This window comes from Rhinoderma darwinii, chromosome 3 (assembly GCF_050947455.1).
Source record: "Rhinoderma darwinii isolate aRhiDar2 chromosome 3, aRhiDar2.hap1, whole genome shotgun sequence".
In the NCBI taxonomy this organism is placed as follows: domain Eukaryota; kingdom Metazoa; phylum Chordata; class Amphibia; order Anura; family Rhinodermatidae; genus Rhinoderma; species Rhinoderma darwinii.
In genome coordinates, this window is record NC_134689.1 from 353,819,599 (window position 1) to 353,841,061 (window position 21,463).

The following is a 21,463-nucleotide window of genomic DNA, read 5'->3' on the forward strand; positions in this document are numbered from 1 at the left end:
GATATTCCTACAATATCATGCAACTTTTTTTGATTATACCTTTTCTCTATTTTTATAGGTTTGCTTACAGTCTTTGAATCGGACCCCCTCACTTAACGCTGACCCAGGCTGAGGGATACATTTGCGCTAGGTTCTTTATGTATATATATGTCTGTTTTTTGGTATTTTACCTCTGCTTGTATCTGGATTGATAGAGCCCTATATAATGTAGCATCTTGTTGCGCAACGTTTTGTTGCCCGATCTTGCTGATACATTAGACTACTTGCTCCGTATGAGCATTTGGAGTTGGGCCAAAGATTTCTTATTAACAGCTAGACTCAGACATACCTTTGTTTTTGTTTTTTCGTATCCCTTGTGATGCTTCTGTGGGCACGCGCTGTCCGCTGTGTCCATGGTTACCAGCTGTTTTGTTTAACGCTGAGACTCATGGACTTGACAGCCGATCATGTGATTTGTATGTCACGTGATGTCCTTTGTGCATGCGCCTTTGTACTCCATGGATATCGGAAGTAGAACACTGTGACGCACTGAACCTACCTGCGTTGTTTCCCGTGCTTTTGGGTTAGTGCCAGTGATTAACCATATGTATGTACTATTTTCTATGCACCTGCGAACCCACAGCTGTTCCACATAAGTTTATAATTACGTTTTGGAGAATAGTGATGGTATTCTTATGGATGTTTCATTGTTTCACTGATATTTTCAGATATATTCCTATATGCACATGTTGTTACACTATCTTGACACGATGTACCGGTATGATCAGTTGATTATGCTTTTATAAAATTTTACGCTTTTTACCATATGCTAATTTGTGATGTTGACTCCTCCGAATGTGGGTTATATAAATGCAATGAAATGTTAGTTGTATTATTGCTTGACAAAGGCTGCATGAAGCAGCTGAAACGTTGCTATCTTTTTGAACTGATGGGTGAATAAATACCTTTTCCATTTTTGATACGAACTTTGGAGTGCTGTCTCTTCTTTCTATTTCATTTACATTTGGGGATTTACAAGTCGGATCCCTGGAGGCTTGCACCCTGATACCCTAGAGGTTTATGTTCTGCTGCGCTGCCCATGCTCTCTTTCGACATATATGGACAGTGACGTCAGTGGCTACTCCTTTAGCGGAATCCCCGTTGCCGACTCTGGCCGGGTATTTCGCTCCAGGAGGAGCCACTGACGTCAGTGTACATATATAGACAGTGACCTCAGGGGTTTCCTCTAGGAGCAGAATCCCCGGCCAGATCATTGGCAATAGGGAATTCCGCTCAAGGAGTAGCCACTAATTCTGAAGCAGGGAACCATCAGCTGCATGTGTAATGGATCTGCCAGGCACAGCTTCTGTGCCAACGCCCATAGGTAATCAGTCTGCACCTGCTTCTATGTCTGTGAGACTGACTCCATCTTCCACCACTCAGGATGGCAGGCTTAGGAGTGGGAGAGCCTATCACAGCCTGGCCAGACGGAGCTAGCTCTCGCCCTCTGTCTATTTATACCTGCCTTTCCTGTTCCTCCTTGCTTGTGAGTCTTCTCGTTTGGTTTCCTGGCCCTGCTGCAGCTTCTGAACTATTTGACCCTGCTTCAAATTGACCCTGGCTTACTAACTACTCTCCTGCTCTGCGTTTGGTACCTCGTACACTCCTGGTTTGACTCGGCTTGTTCACTACTCTCCTGCTCTGTGTTTGGTACCTCGTACACTCCTGGTTTGACACGGCTCGTTCACCACTCTTGTTGCTCGCGGTGTTGCCTTGGGCAACTGCCCCATTTCCCTTAGCTTCTGTGTACCCTTGTCTGTTTGTCTGTCGTGCACTTATTGAGCGTAGGGACCGTCGCCCAGTTGTACCCCGTCGCCTAGGGCGGGTCGTTGCACGTAGGCAGGGACTGAGTGGCGGGTAGATTAGGGCTCACTTGTCTGTTTCCCTACTCCCATCATTACAGCATGCTTCCGAATTAGTTCTGCTCACCGTGGACTCCCCAGGCACAGCTCTACTGTAAGCGCTGTGCATGATGGTACTGTCCTCAGCGAGCGGAGGAGCTCCCTCTGCTCCTCCGCTCTGAACTAATTTTGAAGCAGGGAGCTGATGGTTCCCTGCTTCTGAATTAGATTGACAGCGGGACACTGCCCGGAATCTGAGACTGTCTCGCTGAATCCGGGATGGTTGGGAGGTATGCATAAGCCATTACCCTTTATCATCAGGACTTGAATATTAATCAATAAACACAATCAGTTAGAAACCAATATTAACTCCTGACCGCCGCAGCCATTTTCTGGATTTTCACTTTTTTTTTTACCTCCCCACTTTCCAAAAGCCATAACTTTTTTATTTTTCCACCAATATAGCCGTATGAGGGCTTGTTGTAGATTTTTTACGCCACCTTTTATTGTACCATATAATGTAGTGCAAAACTAGAAGAAAAACTATTTGTGGGGTAGAATAGGTAATAAACAACGATGACTCAATCTTTAGGGGTTTAGTTTTTACGGCATTCAGCGTGCAGTAAAAAGGGCAGGTTAACTTTATACTGCGGGTCAGTACGATTATGTTGATACCAAATTCATATCGTTTTTTTTAAGTCTTACTTGATTGATTGCTAAAAATAAAATTTGTGTTTTGTCACTAAATTTTGAGAGCCATAACTTTTTTTTTTCCGTCGATTAAGCGGTGTCAGGGCTTATTTTTTGCGGGGCGAGTTGTAGTTTCTATTGGTACCATTTTGGGGTACATAAGACTTTTTGATCATTTTTTATAAAAAATTTGTGTGGGAGATGCAGGGACAAAAAAAACAGCGATTCTGGTTTTTACATTTTTTACGGTGTTCACTGTGCGGGCTAAATAATGATATATTGTAATAGCTCAGACTTTGTACTTTGACTCGTCAATACCAGTTATGTTAATTATTTTTTTATATTGTGCTTGGGGGAAAATGGAAAAAGCTTTTCATTTTTTTAATAGATATATATATTTAAAAGAAAACTTTATTTTACTGTATTTAACTTTTTTTTTTTACTAGTCCCCCTAGGGGACTTAAACCAGCGATCATTGTCTCGCTTGCATGATATACTGCGATACTATGGTATAAATCAGGCCTCACTACTCTGTAGAGCCTGCTCTGTGCCTTGAATAGCAAGTGGTTTGTATATTAAGTGGAGTTCCAAAAACCGGAGTTCAAAAGAGGAGTTAAAGCCCAAGTAAGTGCTCTTCTACTTCTTTATCTTTTTGGTTAACACCTGTTTGCTGTTTTTTTGTAACTGGGATAATGGACAGCAAGATTGGAGGTTTTCTTCAGTGCACAGTTTGCCATATGTATGCACGACTGGAGCCGGAGTTCCAGGGTGAATATCTCTGTGGCAGATGTGAGCATGTTGTTCACCTGGAAGCTCGTATTAGAGATCTGGAGGAGCAGAATGCAACACTGAGGAGGATAGACAATTTTGAACGGAGCTTGCTGCTCACAGAGCATGCAGTTAGTGGGTTACAACTGGAGGGTGAAGACATGGGTGAGCAGGATCAGGTAAGTAGCTGGGTTAATGTAGTTAGGGGCAGTAGAAAGGGGTCAAAGACAAGGAAGGCCGATCCGGTTTCTGACATTCCAGGCAAAATTGCCAAGTTGGGTGATGATGCGAGGGTGTCAGTCTCAGAAATGGCAGCCCTAGTGGATACTGATCTCCCTAACAGCCGGGAGAACAGCCCAGCTAGTAGTCGGCGGGATGGTAATGCAGGTAAGCCAAGACAATTGATAGTCGTAGGGGATTCTATAATCAGGAAGACGGATAGAATTATTTGTCGCCAAGACCACCTCAACCGAATGGTTTGCTGTCTCCCTGGTGCCAGGGTTCGGCATGTGGTGGAACGGGTGGACAAATTGCTGGGAGGGGCTGGTGATGATCCAGCTGTCGTGGTCCATGTCGGTACCAACGACAGAATAAATGGTAGGTGGAGGAGCCTTAAGAATAATTTTAAAGAACTAGGCTACAAGCTGAAGGGAAGGACCTCCAAGGTTGTATTCTCAGGAATACTGCCTGTGCCATGCGCATCACAGGAAAGACAGCGGGAGCTTAGGGAGTTAAATGCATGGCTGAAGTCTTGGTGTAGAGGAGAAGGATTTGGGTTCCTAGAGCACTGGGCTGACTTTTCATTGGGGTACAAACTGTATTCTGCAGATGATTTGCACCTAAATGGAAGGGGGTCCGCTGTGCTGGGGGAGAGAATTCTAGCTGGGGTGGCGGAGTATTTAAACTAGGGCTGAGGAGGGAGGTCAATGTAGAAAAAAAAGGGGTAGCCAGGTTAGAGAGGGGTCAGACTATATTGGTGGGGGGAGAAACAGAATGTGGGGAGAGGACTAGACAACAGGATAAGGAGATCCTTTCGTTACAAAACATCAGTGTAAATAAAAAGGACCGATTAATGTCAAATCACATTTCTGATAATAAAAGTGAAAAACTGACAGGCAAGTTAAAGTGTATGTTCACAAATGCCAGAAGTCTAGCAAGTAAAATGGGGGAGCTGGAGGCCTTGATACTGGAAGAAAATATAGATATAGTTGGTGTTGCTGAAACATGGCTGGACTCTTCACATGACTGGGCTGTAAATCTACAGGGTTTTACACTTTTTCGTAAAGACAGGACAAATAGGAAAGGTGGTGGTGTATGTCTGTATGTGAGAAGTGATATGAAGGCGAGTGTGAAAGAGACAATAGTGGGTGAAGACTGTGAGGAGGTTGAAACCTTGTGGGTGGAACTAGAAAGGGAGGTAAACACTGAAAAAATTACTTTTGGTGTAATCAGTTTGTGGAAGACCCGACTAGAGGTGAAGCTCTGTTGGATCTGGTCATTTCTAATAATGCAGATCTTGTTGGGAATGTCAATGTTCGTGAAAACCTCGGTAACAGTGATCACAATATAGTTACATTTTACCTATACTGTAAAAAACAAACGCAGGCTGGGAGGGCAAAAACATTTAATTTTAAGAAAGCCAATTTCCCCAGGATGAGGGCTGCAATTCAGGATATGGACTGGGAAGAACTAATGTCAAATAATGGAACAAATGATAAATGGGAGATTTTCAAATCTACTTTGAGTTATTATAGTGCAAAATTTATTCCTACAGGTAATAAGTATAAACGACTCAAATTAAACCCCACATGGCTTACACCTTCTGTGAAAGGGGCAATACATGACAAAAAAAGGGCATTTAAAAAATACAAATCTGAGGGTACAGCTGTAGCCTTTGTAAAATATAAAGAGCTTAATAAAATCTGTAAAAATGTAATAAAATTAGCAAAAATACAAAATGAAGGGCAGGTGGCCAAGGATAGTAAAACAAATCCTAAAAAATTCTTCAAGCATATAAATGCAAAAAAGCCAAGGTCTGAACATGTAGGACCCCTAGATAATGGTAATGGGGAGTTGATCACAGGGGATCAAGAGAAGGCAGAGTTACTAAATGGGTTCTTTAGCTCTGTATATACAACTGAAGAAAGAGCAGCTGATGTAGCCGGTGCCAGTGCTGTTAATATATCGGCTGATATACTGAATTGGATGAATGTAGAGATGGTCCAAGCTAAATTAAATAAAATAAATGTGCACAAGGCTCCGGGACCAGATGGGTTACACCCTAGAATTCTTAAAGAGCTTAGTTCAGTTATTTCTGTCCCCCTTTTCATAATATTCAGAGAATCTCTAGTGACTGGTATAGTGCCAAGGGACTGGCGCAGGGCAAATGTGGTGCCTATTTTCAAAAAGGGCTCTAGGTCTTCCCCGGGTAATTATAGACCAGTAAGCTTAACATCCATCGTGGGGAAAATGTTTGAGGGGCTATTGAGGGACTATATACAGGATTATGTGACAATAAATAGAATTATAAGTGACAGCCAGCATGGTTTTACTAAGGACAGAAGTTGTCAAACTAACCTAATCTGTTTTTATGAAGAGGTAAGCAGAAGTCTAGACAGAGGGGCCGCTGTGGATTTAGTGTTTTTGGACTTTGCAAAGGCATTTGACACTGTCCCCCATAGACGCCTAATGGGTAAATTACGGACTATAGGTTTAGAAAATATAGTTTGTAATTGGATTGAGAATTGGCTCAAGGACCGTATCCAGAGAGTTGTGGTCAATGATTCCTTCTCTGAATGGTCACCGGTTATAAGTGGTGTACCCCAGGGTTCAGTGCTGGGACCACTATTATTCAACTTATTTATTAATGATATAGAGGATGGGATTAATAGCACTATTTCTATTTTTGCAGATGACACCAAGCTATGTAATATAGTTCAGACTATGGAAGATGTTCATGAATTACAGGCAGATTTAAACAAACTAAGTGTTTGGGCGTCCACTTGGCAGATGAAGTTTAATGTAGATAAATGTAAAGTTATGCATCTGGGTACCAACAACCTGCATGCATCATATGTCCTAGGGGGAGCTACACTGGCGGATTCACTTGTTGAGAAGGATCTGGGTGTTCTTGTAAATCATAAACTCAATAACAGCATGCAGTGTCAATCAGCTGCTTCAAAGGCCAGCAAGATATTGTCGTGTATTAAAAGAGGCATGGACTCGCGGGACAGAGATGTAATATTGCCACTTTACAAAGCATTAGTGAGGCCCCATCTAGAATATGCAGTTCATTTCTGGGCTCCAGTTCATAGAAAGGATGCCCTGGAGTTGGAAAAAATACAAAGAAGAGCAACGAAGCTAATAAGGGGCATGGAGAATTTAAGTTATGAGAAAAGATTGAAAGAATTAAACCTATTTAGCCTTGAAAAAAGACGACTAAGGGGGGACATGATTAACTTATATAAATATATTAATGGCACATACAAAAAATATGGTGATATCCTGTTCCTTGTAAAACCCCCTCAAAAAACAAGGGGGCACTCCCTCCGTCTGGAGAAAAAAAGGTTCAAGCTGCAGAGGCGACAAGGCTTCTTTACAGTAAGAACGGTGAATTTATGGAATAGCCTACCGCAGGAGCTGGTCACAGCAGGGACAGTAGATGGCTTTAAAAAAGGGTTAGATAATTTCCTAGAACAAAAAAATATTAGCTCCTATGTGTAGAAATTTTTCCTTCCCTTTTCCCTTCCCTTGGTTGGACTTGATGGACATGTGTCTTTTTTCAGCCGTACTAACTATGTAACTATGTAACTATGTAACTATGTAATGTATTGCATTATATTGTTATATTGACAGTCTCCTAAGAAGCCCTTCCAAAGATGACAGACCTGGGGGCTTTCCTTGAGCCCCCAGGCTTCCATGCCAACCAACGGCACCCCACGGTTGCCCCTCCATATCTAATCACTTAGATGCCACAGTCGCTATTGACCGTGGCATCTAAGGGGTTAAACGAGCTGGATCTCGTTCGTGTGGAATTCCGTTCATTACACCAAAGTGTCCACTGTAAGATACAGCCAACGTGCTCGTTCTATGGAATGGGATCAGCGCGTGAGCTCACGCCATACTCCCCCACTTGACGTGCACCGTATATATATATATGGTGGAGGTTGGGAAGGGGTTAATACAGAGCGGTTATATTCTGTAGTTGTATATTGATACTCTGTTCAAGTTAGTTATTTCCTGCTTTATGCTCAGATACAAACAAGTTTTTGTTTTCAAAGAAGTATTTCAGGCACACTGCTCGCAGAAGTCTAAGATCCCCAATATGCTCAGTTATCACCAATAATATATGTCAACACTAATAATATATAAATCACTGCATTAATTTGCCGTTTCATTCAGTTTTTTATACTTTCTGCAATCTTGGAAGCTGCAGCTTCTTTTCTTAGCCTGTGGGTATGTTCACACGCAGTGTTTTCAGGTGTATTTTGGGGCATTTACGCCTCAAAAAACGCCTGAAAAAAATAGAAGCTGAACGCCTACAAACATCTGGCCATTGAAATCAGTGGCAAAAACAGCATTTAGTTCATACGGGGGCGTCTTTTTACGCCGCTGTTTTAAAAAACGGAGTGTAAAAAGACGCTCCATAAAAAGAAGTAGCATGTCACTTCTTGAGGCGTTTTTTTGGAGCTGATTTTCCATTGAACACTATGAAAAACACCTAAAAAAACGCCTCAAACGAAGCCTGAAAAGAAGTCTCAAAAGAAGCTTAATTTTCAGCTTCAAAAACGCCTGAGGTTCGGTTCACACAACCTATTTTCAGACGTAAACGAGGTGTATTAGGTAATAGGGCTACAATACGTCGGCAAACATCTGCCCATTCATTTGTATGGGTTTGCCAACGTACTGTGCAGACGACCTGTCATTTAAGCGTCATCGTTTGACAGCTGTCAAACGACGACGCGTAAAAATACAGCCTCGTCAAAAGAAGTGCAGGACACTTCTTTCAGACGTAATTTGAGCCGTACTTCATTGAACTCAATGAAGAGCAGCTCAAAATTTACGGCTGTCAGAGAAGCCTCGCAAAATGCGAGGAGGAGGAATTACGGCTGAAACGAGGCAGCTGTTTTCTCCTGAAAACAGTCTGTCATTTCAGCTGTAAAAGCCTCTGAGGCTGGGTTCACACGACCTATTTTCAGACGTAAACGAGGCGTATTATGCCTCGTTTTACGTCTGAAAATAGGGCTACAATACGTCGGCAAACATCTGCCCATTCATTTGAATGGGTTTGCCGACGTATTGTGCAGACAACCTGTCATTTACGCGTCGTCGTTTGACAGCTGTCAAACGACGACGCGTAAAAATACAGCCTCGTCAAATGAAGTGCAGGACACTTCTTTGGACGTTTTTGGAGCCGTTTTCTCATAGACTCCAATGAAAAGTTGAGTTGCTCAATAAGGGTATGTTCACACGAGGGCGTCCGTTACGGCTGAAATTACGGGGATGTTTCAGCCTGAAAACATCCCCGTAATTTCAGCCATAACGGCATGTGCAGGCGCTTGAACGCCACGTCAATTACGGGCGTAATTGGCGCTGCTATTCATTGGAGTCAATGAATAACGGCTCCAATTACGGCCAAAGAAGTGACAGGTCACTTCTTTGACGCGGGCGTCTATTTACGCGCCGTCATTTGACAGCGGCGCGTAAATTACACCTCGTGTGAACAGACTAACGTCTGCCCATTGCTTTCAATGGGCAGATGTTTGTCAGCGCTATTGAGGCGCTATTTTCGGACGTAATTCGGGGCAAAACCGCCCGAATTACGTCCGTAAATAGGCCGTGTGAACATACCCTCAACGTCTGAAAATCAGGGGCTGTTTTCCCTTGAAAACAGCTCCGTATTTTCAGACGTTTTTGGTCACTACGTGTGCACATACCCTCATCGTGTGCACATACCCTTAAAATCAGAGGCTGTTTTGTCTGAAAACAGCTCCGTATTTTCAGACATCTTTTGTTAAGGGTATGTGCACACGTAGTGACCAAAAACGTCTGAAAATAAAGAGCTGTTTTCAAGGGAAAACAGACCCTGATTTTCATACGTTTTTTGAGCAACTCGCATTTTTCGCGGCGTTTTTCGCGCCCGTTTTTGGAGCTGTTTTCATTGGAGTCTATGAGAAAACAGGGGGAGGGGGAGAATGGGACAGGTTCACAATCTAAGCCTGCTCCATACTCAGCGGGTGTCGACTTCACTGTAACGGCCGGGAATCAAGATAACTCAATAGCGACCGCTGCATCTAAGCCCTTAGAAAGAGAGGGGTCCCCTCCATCACCCCATTGCTTCCTCTGCAACACAATTGCGGGGTGCCGATGTCTGTTATGGCAGCCTGGGGGCCTGGTGGAGGCCCCCTGTTCTGCCATCTTTCTGCTCCTTTTAAGCACTTAATAGGAGACGGTAAAAATTACAATACACTGCAATACGATGGAGGAATCACAGGTTTTTTTCCCTTTCCACCCCACAAAATATATTTAGCAGTTTCCAATAAATTGTAATTGTAATTAAATGGTGCCATCCAAAACTACAATTCGTCTGACAGAAGAGTAAACAAAATTATGGCTTTCGGAAGGCACAGAGGAAAAAACGAAGTGACCCCTTAGGGTATGTTTACACGGCCTATTTTCAACCATTTTTCTGGCCGTAAACGGCCGAAGAACGGCCGAAAAATCGGAAGCATCTGGCCATTGATTTCAATGGGAAAACGGCGTTCTGTTCCGATGCAGCGTTTTTTGCGGCATTTTTTTACGCGTAAAAAAACGGCCGCGAAAAAGAAGTGCAGGACACTTCTTGGGACGTTTTTGGAGCCGTTTTCCATAGACTCTATTGAAAAAAGCTCCAAAAACGGCCAAAAAAAAACCCAGCGAAAATCGCGAGTAGCACAAAAAAGTCTGAAAATCAGGAGCTGTTTTCTCCTGAAAACAGCTCCGTATTTTGAGACATTTTTGACTCTGCGTGTGAACATACACTTAGACTCCAGCGTTTGGGTGTGAGTGCAACCTCTGCACCCAATGTAATTTTATAATTGTAAAACTTTTTAAATGACATCATTGGAGATAATGTTACTGTGTATACCTGAAATGCATTGTTCCAGTGTTGTAAATGGATAATAAGGGAAAATTTGTGGCTCTTACATACAATAGTGCAATCAAGCCTAGGCAGTTTTAACTAAAATATATTTATGTTTTGTCCCATCCTTAGTACCACGCACCATATTAAATAGATCAGTCAGTAATGAAAAAACACATTCACCTGTAGACATTCCAGAAGATCAAATCTGATCCTTTCACACAATGTCCTAAAGGAGAAAAAAAATGCAACGTTTGTAAATTCCATATGAGAGAATCAATAGTTTACTACATTTAAACGTGTAGATGAATCTTTGTATTCCAGCTGCTCAGTAAATGATGAGGGGGTATAATTTATATTATACCTCATTAAAAATAAACTACAATAGATTAATTTCTGCTCGAGTCTGAAATGAATAATTTACACTTTTGGGTCTGCAATTATTTTTCAGGTAAAATTGAAAAATGAAATCTAAATTATTGCAACGCAATAGCAATTCTCATGCTATAATTGTACGTACAGTATATTAAGCTCATCAGTGTACATGTGATCGAAGACCTGTGTAAGGGAAATTATTTTGAGGGCCCACTGTTACGGATTCACCAAGGGATTTAACGTAGGGCTAAACCAGGTATTCACCCTTTAACCCCTATACAAGGATCTGGAGTTGCTGCTGTAGAACCCCTGGTTGCCACCCCCAGAGTAGTCTCCCTTGGTGACGGCCAACGTAAACATGCATAGTAGTAAAATTGACAGAAAGCATGCTGGGTCAGGTATAGCAAAGATATGGGCAGGTGGCACTCACGGTTGGTTGATAAACAAACAAACAATCAGCAGAGAATCACTAGCAAGCAAGAAGGAACCAAATTTTTCAGGCAATTAATTAAATCAGGGAGAATTAGGCGTGCACTGGCCCTTTAAAAATGTAAGGGTCAGTGCGCGCACTAGAGAAAGCAGGAGGAGAGCAGCGGCGATGGAGAGAGCAACCAGCCTGGAGTGATGGACGCAGTGGCAAGAGAGGTAAGTATATACTGGCCATTACACCCATCCTTCATACAGAACATGTACTGCATATGTCCACTTTCAATCACATTGTTATAATTGTTGTTACCATTGTACACACAGGACTCATAAGCAATAAGGTCCAAAAAGTTATTTGTGAATCAACCAATTAAGAAATAGACCTTAGTGGAAAGTGATTGACTCCAAAGTCTGCTCCAAATGGAGTGGTCTTCTACTAGACCATTGGGGCCTATTAGGGTATGTGCACACACACTAATTACGTCCGTAATTGACGGACGTATTTCGGCCGCAAGTAGTGGACCGAACACAGTGCAGGGAGCCGGGCTCCTAGTATCATACTTATGTATGATGCTAGGAGTCCCTGCCTCTCCGTGGAACTACTGTCCCGTACCGAAAACATGATTACAGTACGGGACAGTTGTCCTGCAGCAAGGCAGGGACTCCTAGCATCGTACATAAGTATGATACTAGGAGCCCGGCTCCCTGCACTGTGTTCGGTCCGGGACTTGCGGCCGAAATACGTCCGTCAATTACGGACGTAATTAGTGTGTGTGCACATACCCTTATTGTGTGAGAGCCTTGGCCCATTGGAGGACCCTCTGGTACTCTGGTGGCCCAATCCCAGCCTGTAGTCAAAGGACCATCAATGAGTTAGGGATGAAGGGATCATCTGTCACATTAACACACTACCACAATACTCATGATTGCGGTGATATTAATTATGGGAGATTTCTAACTGGTTGCAGATCTCATCAATATATGTGAAAAAACGATATGTGTGTAGTTACTGCAGTGTTATGCTTACATTTCTATTTTCCGGGAGACAAGGGGTTTTCTGGGAGTTAACCTTTGATGGTCTTTCCTTAGTATAGGCCATCAATGTTTAATTGGTGGGGCTTGAGCACTCCAACCCCTTCATACTGCTGATAGGCGGGGTCCCAGTGGTCAGACCCTCATCAAACATTGATGGTCTATCCTAAGGACAAGTTACAACTGGTCCAGCGAGAGAGGCAGATAGGAGAATGACATCTCAATAGATTGACGGTATAAATTGTTTATTTCAGATACAGGCTGTTGAGTTTTTACATGTGACAGACACATGTGCACAAATGCACTGCTTAAAGGGAATGTGTTGCCAGCAAAACATGTTTTTTTTTTTTTAATTAAACATTTAGTGTGTAGGTGTTTAAACATTGTTCAAATTTTTTTTTTTTTTTCACGAGTCAGGAAATATTATAAATTAGATTCTAATTTATAATATTTCCCATTGCTGGTCACTAGATGGAGCTATTCCCAAAATTGCAGCATTGCATGTGGTAAAGCAACCACATTGCTTTTTTCTGAAAAATTGGGAAAAAAGCACTCGCTCTAGTGAGCTCTGAGAATCCCCCCCTCCTTTATCCTGGCTAGTGCCGGGATAAACGAGGGGATTGAACGGTCTAACCTCCTACACTGTGTGTCACCATTTTTTGAGCTAACACACAGTGTAGTAGGTTTACATACAGTAGTAAACACACACAAACACGAACATACATAGAAATCTCTTACCTGCTCCTGCCGCCGCGGCTCCCTCCGGCCCGTCCGCTCCGTCTGCTGCCGCTGGTCCAAGTGCACAAGTCCGGAAGCCGCGGCCGGAAGTAGTAATCTTACTGTCCGGCCGCGACTTCCGGTCCACAGGAAAATGGTGCCGGACGGCGCGCATTTCAAACTGGACTGTGTGGGAGCGGCGCATGCGCAGTTCCCACACAGACGGCGTACACAGAAGTGGATGGGACGGGACCCGTTCACAGTCCCTATGGGACTGTGGCTGCCGTATTTCATGTCTGTATGTGTCGTTAATCGACACATACAGAAATGGAAAAAAAAATGGCAGCCCCCATAGGGAAGAAAAAGTGAAAAAATAGAAAAAAGTAACACACAAACACACAAATAAATAAAAACGTTTTTAATAAAAGACTAACATTAAACTGACATGAAATTTTTTTTTGTGGTGACACTGTTCCTTTAACTGCAAAAGATATACCAATGCATCAGTATCGCTCTGGGCCATGTGTCTATTTTAGCACAAATATCATCATGCTTATCAAGTGTCACTTGGTTAAGGTTTATAGGTTTTATTTTTATATAGATTCTTCTATTTCTGAAACACTATATGGACAAAAGTATTGGGACACACCTCTTAATTATTGAATTCAGCTGTTTCATTCAGTCCCATTGCCACAGGTGTATAAAACCAAGCACCTAGCCATGCAGTCGCCTTTACAAACTGTTGTGAAAGAATAAGTTGTTCTAAAGAGCTCACTGAATTGCAGCGTGTTAATGTAATAGGACGCCACCAGTGCAACAAGTCAGTTTTTTAAATTTCTTCCTTCCTAGATATTCTACAATCAACTCTGACTGGTATTATTATAAAGTGGAAGCGTTTAGGAACCACAGGAACTTCACATAAATTTACAGAGCGGGGTCGCCGAGTGCTGTGACACATAGTGCATAAAAGTTGCTAACGTTCTGCTGACTCAGTAACTGGAGCGTTCCAAACCTCTCCTGGCATGAACATCCACACAAAACGGTGCGCCTGGAGCTTCATGGCATGGGTTTCCATGGCCGAGCAGCTGCATGCAAGTCTTACAACATCAAGCACAATGCCAAGAGTTGGATGGAGTGGTGTAAAGCACACCGCCACTGGACTCTGGAGCACTGGAAACGTGTTCTGTGGAGTGACAAATTACCCTTTTCTACCTGATGGACAAGTCTGGGTTTGGCGAATGCCAAGAGAACGTTAGCTGCCTAGCTGCATTGTGCCAACTGTAAAGTTTGGTAAAGGGATAATGATATGGGTTTATTTTTCAGGGGTTTGTCTAGCCCCCTTGGTTCCAGTGATTTTATATATTAATGCTTCAGCATACCAAGATATTTTGGACAATTGTACGCGTCCAACTTTGTGGGAACAGTTTGGGGTTCGGCTCTTTTCTGTTCCAGCATGACTGTGCCCCAGTTCACAAAGCAAGGTCCATAAAGGCATGGTCAGGTGAGTTTGATGTGGAAGAACTTGACTGGTCCTCACAGATCTCTGACCTCAACCCCATCCAACACCTTTGGGATGAAGTAGAATGCAAATTTGCGAGCCAGGTCTTCGCATCCAACATCAGTGTCTGACCTCACAAATACTCTCCAGCATGAAGATAAGAAACAGAAAACACAGCGCCACATAGTGAAGGTTACCCAGATGTGATTTAGTACAATATACAGATACTGCTCACCTGGGGTAAGATGATAATAGACAATGAAGGATTAAATGCTGCTGCTGCCAGGGCTCAGAACCGGTATTCCAGGGAAAACCGCAAAAGGTGTGCTGGGTGTGCAAGAAAAAGGAGTCTCCAAGGGCGCTGCTGCACTTCAATAAAACACATCAATGCATACGTAAAGATCAGTCACGTTAAATGGAAAGTGAATAAAATAATTTATTAGAACAAGGGGCTACGCGTTTCAATGCCGCACTGGCATCTTCATCAGGCCATGAAATAGCATACAAACTACACTGTTTAAATACAAACGTATCAATATTATTATTTTATTGATAATCCCATAAGAATTTTTAGTGGTCCTCAGTTTGGGTAGATTTACCCTTCCTTTTACTATTTTTTTGCAATCCATAGCACCCTGTCTGCCTTTTAATTTGTTGTGTTCATAATTCCTGTTTTTCCGATTTTCAGTTTTTTCGGTACTTACATAAGATCATTATCATACCATTTGTGTATTTATAATCTTTAATGCAATTTTACTATAACAGTATATATTTTTCATATATAATTTTTAATATTTCATGTTTTTAATATTTAACATTTTTAACATTTGCTTCATCTTGTCGAGTTGTCTGATCCTATACGCGCTAACACTGACCTTTCTAGTTATAATTCTCCTGTTGCTATTTTATCTCCTTAAACGGCTGATTTGATTAGCCATTGCACTTTACTAATAAAAAAATATATCTTATACATTCAGATTTAGTCTTAGCTAACTCTTTTTACATTCAAATGGATGCTTTTTTAGCATCTAAATGGACGGTGTCATTTTTAGCATCTAAATTGATGTCCTTCTTGCATCCAAATGGATGCTGTCACCTTTAGCATCTAAATGGATGTTTCTAATGTTTCTACTGTATATAAATTTCGTCTGGCTGTTTTTATGCATCCAGATGGATTTTTGGGTCTTTTTAGCGTTCAGATGGATGCTATTCCGGCATCCATATGGATGTTTCAGCACTTAGCATTCTTTTGTATGGTTCATATGCCGTGTTGTTTTTATTTGAAATGTATTTCTTTAATGTGCCATTTTTGTTATTTCTTTATGCTTTTTTCTATAGTTGTGTAAGATACTATTGTTTTTTTTTCCTTTAATTGTATAAACCATTCATTGTTTCTGCTTACAGTTATATTTAATTCCAAACCTTGACCTGTGACGTCATTTAAGCACTTTGACCCTGGTCACATTGGCGGGTTTTTTCTATTGATACGTTTGTATTTAAACAGTGTAGTTTGTATGCTATTTCATGGCCTGATGAAGATGCCAGTGCGGCATTGAAACGCGTAGCCCCTTGTTCTAATAAATTATTTTATTCACTTTCCATTTAATGTGACTGATCTTTACGTATGCATTGATGCGTTTTATTGAAGTGCAGCAGCACCCTTGGAGACTCCTTTTTCTTGCACACCCAGCACACTCTCCAGCATGAAAGTATTTCCCACAGGCACATTCCAAAATGTTGTATAAAGCCTTTCCAGAAGAGTGGAAATTTTTTTTTTAGCTGCAATGGAGGGACCATCTCCATCATATTAATGACTTTGGATTTAGAATGAGATGACATAAAAGCTCCTGCAGGTGTAATGTGTAATGTGTAGGTGTCCCAATACGTTAGTCCTTATAGTGTATATGATATGATCTGTCATAAGTGTTTTGTGTCTCTGCTGACACATACATTAATCTAGAACAATTAAACATGCATTTACAGGCAAAATTTTACCATGACCATCAATTCTGTTCAAATCTAATTTAATGCACAATACAATGATTTGAATACAATTACTATTCATTCATTTATAGTCAAAAGAGTACTGGCAAGAAAGGCAGGGGGGCCTTTGGATGAACATGAAAATATATGTAATGGTGTTGTATAACATTTTAAGGTTTCTTTTTTTTTGTACTTTAAAGGCATTTTACTTTACTATAGCTCCTTCTGTCCATGGGCCCTTGGGCATTGCCCTGATGCCCAAATGGACAATGTACCACCAATATAGAGGTTCTTGGAATTACAAGATTGGGGAATTCAGTACTTAAGCTTGTTCTTCCATTATCAGTTCTCTTCACTGTACCATCTATGGCATTGTTTCATTGTAGGTTCAACAAAACGCAAACACCAGGATCTACTCACAAAAGGCCAAAATGTGCACTGAGATATACACCTCTTTGCTCCACCATGTATATAGTTTTTGAGCAGAGTAACACAGCTTAGCAAACATGACCAATGGGGACCAGTCCATAATGGAACATGACATACACATCATAGGATGTTATATGGCTGGACACTTTCACTGTTGTTCTCTAACTCCACAGTTTTCACCGTCTCTTCATGTTTTAATCCATAACCCCAGAGGATGAAATCGTAGAGAGCCAACACTTTCAACTCCATTCTGATTTCTGCAGAGAACTTGGACCACTCAGCGTGACGCCAACGACAGTTTGAATGAAGAGGCGCTGAACGCTTTATCGATTCCTTTCTCATCCGTGAATCTTCTGTGGGTCAGCTTGAGTGACCACACTGCCAAGGACAACATCATTAATATGCATCTCTCCCCTCCTCTGATGTCTAACCCCCGGAACGTGGTAGAGAGAGAGGAAGAAGGAAAATGCTATTCCTTTCTGCCAAAAATGCCTAATCTCATTGTGCAAGAGAGATTACAGTCCATGGATAAACTAAACAGGCTTATTTATAAGCAGTGAAATACGTCTGTGCTTCTCTGCTAATTCAACGTGAGAAGTCATCCTGCAAAGCTTGACATTTCAGCTAGTTCTGTATTCAGGACAAACGTCATCATAAAACCTAAAGCACTTGAATGTCCATATCTGACAAAAAAGAGAACCATGAGACGGAAGGAAAACATTTTATTGTTTGTTATGGATGCAGAATGGTGACTCACTACATTTAGATATGCATAATTGGAAGAAATATTGAAAGAACTTTTCCTTATAAAGGAAAAACATATGTTTTTCAGTCATTTTGTCTTGGCCAACTCAAACCCTGAACTGCACAATAAGGGCCCATGCACACGACCGTGAAAAATCTCCTTAATTGCGGACTGCAATATGGTCCGCAATTATGGACCCGCCCGGTTATATTGGCCGCGGACACCTTTCCGTATTGCTACGGAAGGGTATCCGTGCCGTAGAACCATGCCAGGAATTATGAAGCATATCCTACTTTTTGATTTTTACCGTCCGTGCTCCCATTTGTATGGGAACACGGCACGAAAATGCGGCCATCGGCGGCTGGCCATGCCTGCATTCGGAAACCATAACTAGTATGCAGAGTTGCATAAAAGGGGCAATTTTAGTCAGTTATTGGGAGATATGAATTTGTTGAAGGGAGAGGATACACGGAAATGGAGAGTATATTTTATAATAACTCTTGGGATTGGTGGGAACCGACCATGGAGGGGCACACTCTAAACCCTGTGTCTTGGAACTCAGCAGCGAAGGAGGAACACAGCTACAATGGAGGAACTCAGCAGCAATGGAGGAACTCAGCAGCAATGGAGGAACTCAGCAGCGACAGAGGAACTCAGCAGCGACAGAGGATCCCAGCAGCTATGGATGAACTCAGCAGCAATGGAGGAACTCAGCAGCAATGAGGGCAATCTGCAGCAATGGTGGCAATCTGCAGCAATGGAGGATCTCGGCAGGAATGGAGGAACTCAGAAACAATGGAGGAACTCAGCAGACATAGAAGAACTCTGCAGAGAAGGAGGAACACAGCAGCAATGGAGGAACTCAGCAGCAACGGAGGAACTCAGCAGCAATGGAGGAACTCAGCAGCCATAGAGGAACTCAGCAGCCATAGAGGAACTCAGCAGCGAAGTAGGAACACAGCAGCAAAGGAGGAACTCAGCAGCGAAGGAGGAACTCAGCAGCAAAGGAGGAACTCAGCAGCGGGGGATGAAATCAGCAGCAGTGGAGGAACTCAGCAGCAGTGGAGGAACTCAACTGCAGTGGAGGAATTCAGCAGTGACAGAGAAACTCGGCAGCCGTAGAGGAACTCAGCAGCGAAGGAGGAACTGAGCAGCGAAGGAGGAACACAGCAGCAATGGAGGAACTCAGCAGCAATGAGGGCAATCTGCCGCAATGGTGGCAATCTGCAGCAATGGAGGATCTCGGCAGGAATGGAGGAACTCAGAAACAATGGAGGAACTCAGCAGACATAGAAGAACTCTGCAGAGAAGGAGGAACACAGCAGCAATGGAGGAACTCAGCAGCAACGGAGGAACTCAGCAGCAATGGAGGAACTCAGCAGCCATAGAGGAACTCAGCAGCCATAGAGGAACTCGGCAGCGAAGTAGAAACAGCAGCGAAGGAGGAACTCAGCAGCGAAGGAGGAACTCAGCAGCAAAGGAGGAACTAAGCAGCGGGGGAGGAAATCAGCAGCAGTGGAGGAACTCAGCAGCAGTGGAGGAACTCAGCAGCAGTGGAGGAATTCAGCAGTGACAGAGAAACTCGGCAGCCGTAGAGGAACTCAGCAGCGAAGGAGGAACTGAGCAGCGAAGGAGGAACACAGCAGCAATGGAGGAACTCAGCAGCAGTGGAGGAACTCAGCAGCGATGGAGGAACTCAGCAGCAATAGAGGAACTCAGCAACAATAGAGGAACTCAGCAGCAGTGGAGGAACTCAGCAGCAGTGGAGGAACTCAGTAGCAGGAAAGGAGGCACTCTGCAGCAATGGAGGCACTCTGCAGCAATGGAGGCACTCTGCCGCAATACAGGTACTCTGCAGCAATGGAGGAACTCTGCAGCAATGGAGGCACTCGACAGTACAATAAGATTAGCATAAGAAATACTTGCAAACACCGCAGTTAATGAGGAAGCAGGTAGATCTTAGTAGTGTCCCACTTGGCATACACTTCCAGCATACTCCTCCAACCCCTTCAAACAGCCACCAGAGTCCTACAGCAGTGTTTTCCCAGCAATGTCAGGTGGGGTCGGCTGCCCAGAACCAAGAGTGCCGGTGGGAGCCCAGCTCCCCCTTTAATGACTCCAGTGGAGCACTTGGCGCCCCAGAGAGCCGACCAACAGCTGACCGCCTCACCGGTTCTCCCAATAACTGCCTGTGAGTCCCACTGAAACTCACCACATACCTGTAACAAACACCATGCTCTGAACAGATGTGGAGGGGAGAGACGAGAGAGAGAGCTCGAGAGCTCATGGAACACGCCCGCTCACATGATCACCCAACTTGATCCAGGGCTTGTTTGAAAGATAACCTCTAGCTGTGACCTAGCCTAAGTTACAGCTGTTAGTAGCAAGGACGTATAAGATATGTCCTTGGCTACTGAAGTGCCTTCCTGCCAGGATGTATGAGATAAATCCTTTGCAGGAAAAGGTTTAAAGGGGTACTCTGGGATATACAATGAATAACTTTATTAGAGACACCCATCTAGTAGTGTCAGGGATCATTACCATGTATATTGTTTTAAAAATATTATCCTTACATATATATATATATATATATATATATATATATATATTGAGTATATTACACAAAGAGATTGGATTCATGGAGCACAAAGAGCCTGCATAACACGCCTCTGGAAGACACCGCCCCCTGGAATGCAAAGAGGAGTGTGCAGAAGAATGTACAGGAAAACTTACAGCTGAGGAGTCAATGGGATTTAAGCAAGTCCCACATCTATAGGGAGGGGCATGTGTCTTCTCTGTGTGTTTCTTTGTTCTGAATAAAGTTGAGTTCTCCTTTTTTCTCTTTGAGGGAAGTTGAGTACAAAACATTTCTGACTGGTTTACTTCTTTCCAGGCATGCCTTCAGCTTTCAATTTACAGAGGTGGTTATTCGGTGTGAAATGACAGGGAGAAAGGAGCTTCCCTGATATACGGACCTGACAGTAGCACGTTGGATCTCATTTGGGATTCAGAACCACCCCAATTTTTCATGGCATAGATTCCACAAGGTGTTGAAATCATTGTGCAGGAATATTGGCCCATGCAGACAGGATAGCTCCTCGCAGTTGCCGCTAAAGCGTCCTTCTGCCACAGAGTAAAAAACTGCCATGAAGGAATGAACTTAGTCGGCCTCAATTCTTAGGTAAGCCCTACTGTTCAAGCATCCATTATCAGAATTCAAGGAAAAATTCCCCGAACCATTACTCTAAGGCAGTGGCGGATTAAGTAGACCATAGGCCCTGGGCTGTTACCCAAACTTGGGCCCCCCTTCCGCACCGCCGCCCTGCCGTGCCGTTACTATTTTTAACACTACCATTTTGGGCAAGCATTAACAAATGGGTGTTACGATTCCCCTTGTCAAAGGGCTGTGTCCCTACAAACTGACAGTATCACACTGTGCTGGGACACATCCTCCTGACAAGGGGAATTGTGTATCAGTCCTGGGCTGCAGAAAGACTTTTTGTGAAATACAAGGATTTCTTATAATAAACATGTCAGCGGAGGTGACAGATATTCTATAAATCTAGTGACTCACAGGTGACGACGTCTCAGATTCTAGTAGTTTTTTTTCTTCTTTTCTTCTCCATCCGGGCCAGAGCTCATGACGACTTCTCCCAGCCATGACCCATTTCTGCAGAATCTGCCACTCAGATGTCTTCGGCTCCTTACTTTTCCAACATTTCTATAAAAGAAAACAAAATTATCATGGTGCCACATACTGTGCCCCTAAATATAATAGCACCAAACACTGCACGCCTGAA